Raw genomic sequence first — 9,356 nt, forward strand, 5'->3', positions numbered from 1 at the left:
ATGGGCCTTTAGTCCCGGTTGGCCTGGCCAACCGCGACTAAAGGCCTTCGGGGACCTTTAGTCCCGGTTGGCCAGGCCAACCGGGACTAAAGCCCCTCCCGTCCGCCAACTGTCGACCGAGCGCGCTGGGCCCAGATAGTTGGTCGCGGGTCTCCTCCCGAACCGCGACTAAAGGCCCCTTTTGTCGCGGTTCGATTGTTTTAGGGACTAATGGGGGCGTATGGAAGCCTCTTTTTCTACTAGTGACTAGATATCATTTCTAACTATGAGTGGCTACTGCGATCTTCAAAGTCTGGTATGACGAGCGCATCTATAGGTGCCACTTTCCTTTACTGCCGGTTCATGTATAATTTTCGATCCCCGCTGGGCGACGACAGTCAATAAAAGAAGACAACTAGTACGATGTTCAATGCAATGTTATTTTATTTGCTAGTTGTTTGTATCTTGTTATCTTTTCATTGTACTAGCAAATGGTTTTCTTGTTATACAGTTCTGTTTATTCTTCCATGTGGAGCCCACTCATCGGTGTGATCCATATTTTGCGTGTGTTTTACCTACGTTCTTATTCATCCAATCACCTCGTAGCCATGTGGTGGCCGCACGTTTGCCGACGAACTATACCCCCGCCACCATACGCTCCGGAGTCTCCTTGTGGCGTCCTGCACTCCAGTCAATGTCCAGCGGCCGAGCCGACAAGCTGGTGCGATGACACCACTCGGCACTAGCGGAGGACACACGACGGTGGGCTCCTTCTGTCCTTCACGCTGCCGGGCGGTTGGGTGCGGAGAGAAACAAGGAAGAGCTACCTGCTACACATGCATCCGATTCCATTAATTTGGAGCCAATGAGGAAATACTGGCTTGTATGCACTCCTTGCAGTTGCAGGCTAGTACCTGCTTCACAGGTGTCTTTGAATCGATCCATGGTCCATCTATTCGGTAGTACTCACTCCGTCCGAAAATACTTGTCGGAGAAATGCATAAAAATGAATGCATCTAGAACTAAAACACATCTAGATATATCCATTCCTCCGACGAGTATTTCCGGACGGAGGAGTACTGTATATCCTATTGAGGAAACACACATCAGTTTCGTGCGCCTCGATCGTCGCGGCCGTAGTGCCAGGTGCAATGCACAGTTGAACATGTCGGCAGTGGCTTATCGTGTAATGGCGCATGCTATTGCTACCTTTGTAGCGCTACAGTTTATGTTTATGGGACTGTTGACAGCACACGAGAGATTATTTACTTCGCATACTAGATTTGTCTTAAGTCAATCCTTTTAAAGTTTGACCAAGCTTATAAAAAATGGTTACAATACCAAATCAACATCGTTAGATTCATCACGAAATATATTTCATTATTATATATATTTGATTCTATAGATGTTAATATTTTTTGGTATGAAGTTAATCAAACTGTACAAAATGTTTAGGATAAATCTATTATGCAAAGTAAAAAAAAACTGTACCATAAGAGTTTGAATCATTAAGCTGCCAGTGAAACCATCCAGAAGGTTTCGAGATAGTGTTAGCACGCTGATAGTACCATATGATTTATATCTAGCTATCTCTATCCCCCTTCTCCTAGCGTGCAAGTCACGATTGAGTCATGGTTGTAACAAATTTATTGTATGTGTATCTCACAATAAAGGACTCTCGAGCTCTGCATAGAGGGTGAGATGCTTCCACCAAACTTTTACAGGTGATACGTACAGGTATATGTATAACATGCCTAGTTGGTGGCAAGCTGTCTCAACGAGCAGTCAGTCTCACTTGCACCAGAGAGTAGTCATTTTCCATATAATCATCGATCACTAGATAGGCAGTGCGGCTTGCCGCACCCCACCCGGTCCAGTTTCATCCAGCCCGGTAGTATACACATGATGCAAAGGTAGAGTAACAACAAACACAGAAAAGGAATTATTGAGATCATTGACTCAACATTAGGATTTCTCAAAGAAACATGAGGAAGCAAACAATTACTAATAGTAGTGGTTCAGTTGATTACATCTTTTGAGCATGTCACTAAAAATGCAGTATGATATAACTAAAGAAAGACAGATATTCATGTACCAGTTCAGGAAGAGGTAGACACACTGGCCTTGCAGCTTCTGATAGTGACGATTCCTATTAGAGGTTCATATAATGTAGCATCAGACACCTAAAGCATCGTTGTTCATATACCAAAAGCAGGCCATAGTGGTTATCACAGCTAACTTATTTACACTGCTTTCATACTGCATAGTACAGTAGTAAACTAAACCTACAAATCTGTAGCGACAACTGATCATTCGGCAGCAAATCCCTATCAATGGAAAAACTATGTTCAAACTGTTAGCAAAGAATTATGTAAATAATAGAAATGGATTTGTTATATCAATGGAGAGCATGCATAGCATGAAAAAAAATGCACATCAGCAAACATAGCACATCAACTGCCATAAGTGAAAACTAAACCTACGGCTCTCTCCGTTGGGTTACTGTTTTTAACAGATCATCTCTAGTAGCTTGCAATGGCACATTTATAGCATACCTAAGTATCATCAGTACATCAATGTGATTAATCAAAAGGATTAAGATGTCTCAAAAGAAAAGCATACAGTCCATGAAGATCTAATGAAAGTTCAGAACACACACAAGTCAGTGCCTCAAAGCTACTCCCTCCGTTCCTAAATATAAGTCTTTGTATAGATTCCACTATGGACTACATACGGAGCAAAATGAGTGAATCTACACTCTAAAATATGTCTATATACATCCGTGTGTGGTTTGTAGTGCAATCTCTAAAAAGACTTATATTTAGGAACGGAGGAAGTACAACATATGTGTGCTTGTGGCTGCCTCCATTGTCAGGCATTTTCATGCATACAATAGGCAACCATGAGATAAGAGAAAGAAACACAAGAACAACAATAGACAGAAGCCCATCTGACTCATTCCGACCGAACGCGTGCCCATGCCAAATTGACCACATCTGAAGGAGATAAGTGGGAAATAACTGGAGAACGATTATGGAGCCTCCATGTTGTGGAGACCTTCCCGGGAGATGCCGACCTCGACCATGGCATTTTTTATGTTGTCTTGTCTTGAGCATACATCCATCGAAAAAGAAGGCATGGATGCATTGTTTGTCAACATCCCACCAGTATATATATATAGAACCAGAAAAACAAAATAGCTGCAAGACCAAATAAAAAGGGCATTAAAAACACACTTCTATAAAACAGTGCAAAGTGAAAAAAATCAATCATATACTGTACACTGTAATAGGAGAAAAACAATTATTATCCAGTCAAGGACTCTATTTGCAAGCTAATGTGAGAACAAAGGAATCTGAAAAGGAAAAAAAATCATCTTCTCCAACATTAACAGAAAAAAGAGATACAACCAGCTCTCACATATGTATATATCTAGCAATTAAAATCATTCTTACAGTTACTGTAAGAAGGAAACTGGAAAAAGTAGCCACTTTGATAATACTAACCATTGTGTGCAGGAAAAGCGAAGAAAACATTAAGCAGCAAGAGAATATACACAACTCTCTAACAGGAAATAATGTAGCTTAATCGGCGTACTGCCACTCTCTCCAACATGAAAGAAGAACAAATTAATCTTATATGTGCACTGCCAATCTTATATGTGCACTGCCCTAGTTCTGTACTTAAGAAAATGTTAGTACACATTTTAGTGAAAGAAGAAGGAGAAACTAAACTCATGCTTAAGAAAAAAAAAACTATCTGACTATCATCACTATTGTCTCATTCGGTGCTTCAATTATATGCACACAACATTACCAATTCAACCATTATAGCAAAAATCACACACAAAAAGACCAGGAGAAACTTCCTCAAGCAGCTTCCCAAAGTCGGATTTCGAATCTAATAGGATAAACTAAAGAATCTTATAAGAAAGTTACTGAATCGGGGCTTGAAAGAACATAGCGGAACAAAAGGACAACTTCCACAATCTGAGACATATGAAGAGGTGAATTAAAGGAACTTGCTAATGTTTTCGGATAACATGCTATGGAATATCTCAAAAAAAATCACGGAATGAAAATAAGCGAGTAATGGGTTTATGTATGAGAAGTAAAGGGGAAGAAAAGCATAAACTACATGAAAATAGCTACTGACGTCACAATTTACGCCCATTCTTTCTGACCCCAAAATCAGAACAGAGTAGACCTGAAGGCGAGAGTTCAAGGTTCTCTCCACACCAGCCCAAGCTCCTTCCCTTCGAGCAGCTGACTCCTGTTAAAATTAGCACACGATCGATTAGCGTACTTCAAACAGCTGAAAAAACTCAATCCACAGACTGTGTAGGTGGTATATACACACAATAAGAAAAGAAAGGTGAACTAACTACACCACAAGGAAAAATCTGTGGAAGCACCAATAATACCTTGGTACTTCAGTTTGCCTTGGGAGTGGCATTGCTGACTCAGGAACTTGTGTGACCAGTTCATTATACCAGAGTTTACTGGCCTGAAGAATTGAAAAATGGAAGAAGCTAACAGTTGGTGCATGCCTAATTTTACTCTGTAGTACCAGGTACACCAGAAACATGCTTACCTGTTGGCGCTTTTGAAGATCGTCCTGATCCCGTTTTAATCGTTCTTCCTTGAAAGGAGCCTGAAATGCCCCCAAAGAAATATATGATCAGTGGAACCTAAAATGGAATAGTACAAAAAAATAACACTTCAGATAGCTTCTCTTAAATGGCTCTCATGCTCAACATTGGCTTCTATGTTACATGCATGCGGACATGTTTTTCTATCTTCCAATGTATTATTTGGTCATACAGGAATTAACCAGTCCAACAATTGGGCAAATCTTACTAAAAGTAAATAAAGGAACATAACATGGAGGAGCTTACAGCCTGATAGACTTAACTGGGCAGTGCCCAACGGTAGTCATCAACCTTTGAGCCGCAGAACAGCAAGATCGAATAGAGCTTGTGGCCAAAATTATTCATTTTAGAGGCTTGCTCACTGCACAAAGAAAATTGTTTTGCAGTTTACTTTTGTTGACAGGGTGAAAGGAAAACAGCAGCCCAAAAAGAATAGCTATTACCTGCCCGCAAGATCAACCAAGGCAAGGTTCCACGAATCCTTTCTGCTTGTGTCTTACAGTAATCTCCAGTACAACGCGTGAACTTGAAAAAAGAGAGGAACAAATATTATTTTCTATGTGAGAACAATGTACAAAAATCAGGGGAGTGATTAACTGATCATAACTACTGTAACTGTCTATAGATTATAGACTGAGAATCTTAACAATTATACTATGATATACTATCAAATCAAACCATATTTGTACTTCAAGATACAAAAAAGAAGAGGACTCGGTTCGGTCATCCACGTGAACGCCCCTCTAAGAAAAGGCTCTTGTTCTTTCTCCAGGCAGTAAAACAAACTCAATGTATACTACGAACTCCATTAATCTTCTCTCACTAATTAATAATCCAAGAAGCGGCAGGTTAATCAGGATACTCCATCACTTGGGCCCTTACTGCTCTTATATGGGCTTGTTACTCTAGTCCAAGGCGAATACAGAGTAAGTGCTAGCCAGACTTGATTAAAGGAATTCATCCCACAATAGGAGAAAACAAAAGGAAATATTTATTCCTTTTCACGGAAACACAGGAAATGCAATTGTACTAAATCAACGTACCTGTAATTGATTTGGTATAAATAGTTCCAATCCAAATTTAATACTACAAATACAGTTTGTTATATTTAAATCTGTGAGAGGCCTTATAAAAAATTCCTACAAATTTATTTAGGGTCCTAAGCATTCTCATGCTGTGAAGATTCTCTTTTGAACGGGAAATAAATATGAAGAATTCCCTAAGACTAAACCGTCCAAGTATTTTGCTATGGGAATAGCCGATAGAGATTACAGAAACCATAAAAAAATCTTTTCCATCAATCAAGTCAAAGATTACAGTGCAAATATGGTAGTTAAGGAGCATTGCCAATTTGGCATTTTAAAATTCAAAGCATGGGTATTATGTTACCATCCAAGTGTATGTAAAGCTTCAAATATCATGTGTTTGCTTTCAGAACAGGGTATTCGGCATACTTGACTGACTAATACAGTAAGCACTAAATACTAAGCTGCCATACTTTTTTTTTTTGACAAGAGCTGCCATACTAAGTAATCAGTGACCTGCGAAGCTTAACTTAAGCCACATGGTTTATGATAAAAGTAAGCTGCATATAGTTCAATGCAATGTGGAGTGGGCTGACGTGGTGAACTATTTCTTAGAAGATTAAAAGATATTCATGATTTTGTAATATAACAGATGTATGAGCAGGTATAACTTGGAATATCCAGGAGAACTGTTTCTTAGAAGATCAAAAGATATTCATGATCTAGTTATAGAAGTAAGGTCTCCCAATAAACATATTAAATCTGAGTTTTGATGTCAATACAAAATTACAAATGTGACCATCGTACACTAAACACAAAAGACTGTCAGAACCTCCTTTATTCTCCTAACAGCAATGATGGCCTGCTTTTGAATACTCCCAGGATTAATTAACCATGGAAACAAAAGGAAATTCTCCTAACAGAACCTCCTTGATTCTCCTAATAGCAAAACCAAGCGTTCAAACGAATAGGAGGGTAAACTGCCTATCGCACACGCACGCACGCACGCACGCACGCACGCACGCACGCACACGTACATCAGACATCTCTGTAGTACTAATTCAAGTAGATCAAGAAAATGAATAGCCAAATAGCATGGCATATATAGAATTGTAGATTAGTATCTAGTATAACCAGAAAAGTTGAAGAGCATCCAAACACACAAACACCTCATACCAAATTCAGTCACATCAAGAAAATCAATAGTTGAATACAGTCTCAATCGCAATCACCCATCTAGTACCCATAACAAAAAATAAAAACAACTAACCATTGCTGGAAGCAAGTCATTTACCGGACCATCAAATAAAACAACTCCCAGAAGGTACATGTTTAGCCAATTAACAACTCCCAAGGCCCACTTCTCGAGACAATAAATGAGCTTGACTGCAAGCTCCTACAGTTATAATATTCAACATAGGGCACACACTACAGTATATCTGAATCCAAATCTAAAGACTGCAGTCATTATTGAATGGCATACATATGAACAAAATACTAAACCGGACACATATAATCCTTACTGGCAACGATATCAAGGTGGTCGGCCACCAACCCTCTTTCATCACTCACATGCATGAGGTAGTTCACACACATGTCTCGGCACCCCATCAACAATCATCCAGCAATGATATATTCCAGATGTCAGAACCAACAATATAACATGTGAACCAACAATATATCGGCATGAGATAGGAGAGAAACATCCAGTTATGATAGAAGACACAGTGTCTATTGATGACCGAGGATAGACAATGCACAAACGACATCTTATCATCACCGAGAATAACCTCTTTCCCATAAAACCGACTCTGTACAAACATCATCATCATACCTGCCGTTTTCTCAGTCATTTTGGGCGCAGAAAAAGAAGTAGACTCAGCGAACATTAAGAAGAATAGTTCGAACTTGAGACTACAAATAATCACAGAAAATATAGGTGTAACAGTTATATGGGTGTACTTAGATATACTTTGGTGGTGACATCAGAGGGCATCACAAAGATAGAGTTGTTGATTTGATTTTCAGCCAATTAATTTCACAAGCTTGCCTCTACAAGTACCTGACCCTCAATCGGATCATCACAACAGCTCCACGCCCTGCCACCTTACCACTACAAAGTTTCACCCACACAGAACGCACAGAAAGCTTACATTACAGCACAACAAATCCTACCACCTTCAGCAAAGGCAGAGCACCCGGTCTTTCTCTGTCCATGTTTTATTTTACCGCCTGTATTTTAAGTATGGATTTGTGCCTTAATAGATCTACTGTTTTTGAACCAATAGAAGATTTTGAACGTGATCATGTTTATTTATTACTATCCAGAATTGCATATATAGGTTCAATTATGATATACTATCGGTAGACTCTTCTATTGAACCTGATCATGTTTATTTATTACAGTCCAGAATTGCACATATAGGTTCATCTCTATATCCTCAATGGTTCAACAATCTTCGGATTATGTGGCAGTGTTTGGGAAAACTGGTGCTGCAAGTTTCACAATCTGTGCAAAATAGTAAGCTCACATATTAATAGCTACTTGAAAGATGCAAAGGCTTGCTCTGCAGAAGATTTGAGAGTCAAAGCATGGTAATTGGCTTGCACCAGGTGCGTGTCATTGCTTTGTTTGGTAGCCTCAGCAACACAACAAAGGCAAACAAGAAAACAAAATGATTCTGTAGGCTGCTACTAACACCATGGACAAAAAACAGAAGCAAACAAACAAAGCAAGGAAAGCAACAAAAGCAACAATCCTAGGCCCTACCAGGAGGAAAAGGCACATATTTATACTCCAGTAAAAAACAAGCAAGGAGGGCAAGGAAAGGACCAAAATTAAGTGCACAGACTCTCTACCAGGAACAAAACACATAAAACAAAAGGCTCTCATTGGCCAATTTGCATAAGAGGAGCAAAGAGGAGGAGAAGAAGGGTCAACCTGCAGATCCGTAATGCTGCGGCAGGGAGACAACATGCAGGCACATGCTGAACAAGGGATCGACCAAGCAGACGTGAAACCAGAAACAATGAACCAACCTGCAGCAAAATCAAAGGTAAATCACGGATGAGCAACAACCAATGACCAAGAACGGGACAAAAAGGATGCATACCTACAGTTCAGCTAGCACAGCAACAGATCTGACACATCAACGACGATAAGAACAAGAGACCTGCAGACAAATGAGATCCAAAATCAATCAAGGACGGTCAACCCAATGGAAAGAAATAATATGAGACAAGGGACACTATCTTACCCAACGTCATGGTGCAGCTAAGCCATCACAACCCAAAGCTTGGAGGCCACAGCCATGGCGGATGGGAAGGCGGATAGCCAAGGAGGAGAACGAGCACCGCTGCCGTGGCAGATGGAGAGGCGACCGTCGGTGAGGAGGACGAGCGCCGGAGCCGTGGCGGATGGAGATGCGACCTCCGACGAGGCTTGTGGCGCCCATCGTCCCCGAGGAGGTTGACCCGCGGCGCCCACGCCTCCGGCAACTGCGGCGCGAACCCGCGGAGGCACGCGCACACCTGGCGATGCCCTCTGGCGGCGATGCGCGTGGTGGCCGTGGACGGGGAGGATGGCCAGCGAGGAGTGGCGGCTAGGGTTCAATCGGGGGCGGGGCGAGTGGGCGACTGAGAGAAGACGTGGTGCGGGGTCGCGGGGAGGAGAGGAGGCAGGCGGCGACGCGCGAGAAAGG

The 9,356-nt window shown here is 41.1% G+C and overlaps 1 long non-coding RNA gene across 6 annotated transcripts; it reads right to left on the bottom strand.

Annotated features, from left to right (window-relative positions):
• Window positions 1-2,157: 2,157 nt before the first annotated feature.
• On the bottom strand, window positions 2,158-9,356 carry LOC123146085 (uncharacterized). Of its 6 annotated transcripts, none has more exons than XR_006472609.1 (9): window positions 8,913-9,356; window positions 8,773-8,828; window positions 8,597-8,694; window positions 5,074-5,155; window positions 4,877-4,991; window positions 4,573-4,632; window positions 4,403-4,485; window positions 4,186-4,251; window positions 2,158-3,179 (listed from the first exon to the last, which is right to left on the bottom strand). It is a non-coding gene; the product is annotated as an uncharacterized lncRNA (long non-coding RNA). The 6 variants fall into 6 exon arrangements; XR_006472608.1 differs by having other exon boundaries at window positions 4,894-4,991; window positions 8,769-8,828; XR_006472611.1 differs by having other exon boundaries at window positions 4,117-4,251; window positions 4,894-4,991; window positions 8,769-8,828.

This window comes from Triticum aestivum, chromosome 6D (genome assembly GCF_018294505.1).
Source record: "Triticum aestivum cultivar Chinese Spring chromosome 6D, IWGSC CS RefSeq v2.1, whole genome shotgun sequence".
Taxonomy (NCBI): domain Eukaryota; kingdom Viridiplantae; phylum Streptophyta; class Magnoliopsida; order Poales; family Poaceae; genus Triticum; species Triticum aestivum.